Genomic DNA, 741 nt, shown 5'->3' with positions numbered 1-741 from the left:
CTCTCGGTTTACTAGGATCTCTGTAGGTTTGGCCTTTCTTTTTTATCATTCTCGTTGTAGCTCGGTTTATTAAAAGATCGAGAGGGAGTAGGCCTTGATATTCTCTAGCCGTCGTTTGCATTCACCCTTCAAAAATGTTGAAAGAAACAAAGTTCATACCCAAACAAAAAGTAGTTGTTTTAGGTGGGTTAGTACAAACAAATTAAAAACAACAACTGAAATGAAGTTAAAACAATGCAATTGTTTCAACGATATAAAACAAGTTAATAACAACCGTTTGCCCTACATGGCAACGACACCATTTGATTTTCAGTGGTTTTGTGGTTGTTAAAATGAAAGATTGTTGCGGTTACCCTCGGGTTGAGTCGGTCTCTAGCGAGGTCAAATTAGAAGTATTGATAACTCTTTAATCAATGGAATATGTAGCATTTTCCTCAGTCACACCATTGTCACAAAGAATCAAAGAATATTGAATGAATGAATGTTGTAGTAAACGAGATACGAAGANAAATTGCATTGCAAAGGTGGTTATTCTCGGGAGGTTTAGGAAGTACCATTCTCCTCTCGGTCTACTAGGATCTCCGTAGGTTTGGCCTTTCTTTTTGTCCTTCTCGTTGTGGCTCGGTTTATTTTAAGATTTAGAGGGTGTAGGCTTTGGTTGCCCCTAGCCGTCGTTTGCATTCACCCTACAAAAATGTTGAAAGAAACAAAGTTTCCTACCCGAACAAAAAGTAGTTGTTT

Source organism: Ipomoea triloba, chromosome 16, assembly GCF_003576645.1.
Source record: "Ipomoea triloba cultivar NCNSP0323 chromosome 16, ASM357664v1".
Lineage (NCBI taxonomy): Eukaryota > Viridiplantae > Streptophyta > Magnoliopsida > Solanales > Convolvulaceae > Ipomoea > Ipomoea triloba.
The sequence above is the reverse complement of the archived record's forward strand: the minus strand, read 5'-3'. Positions refer to the sequence as shown.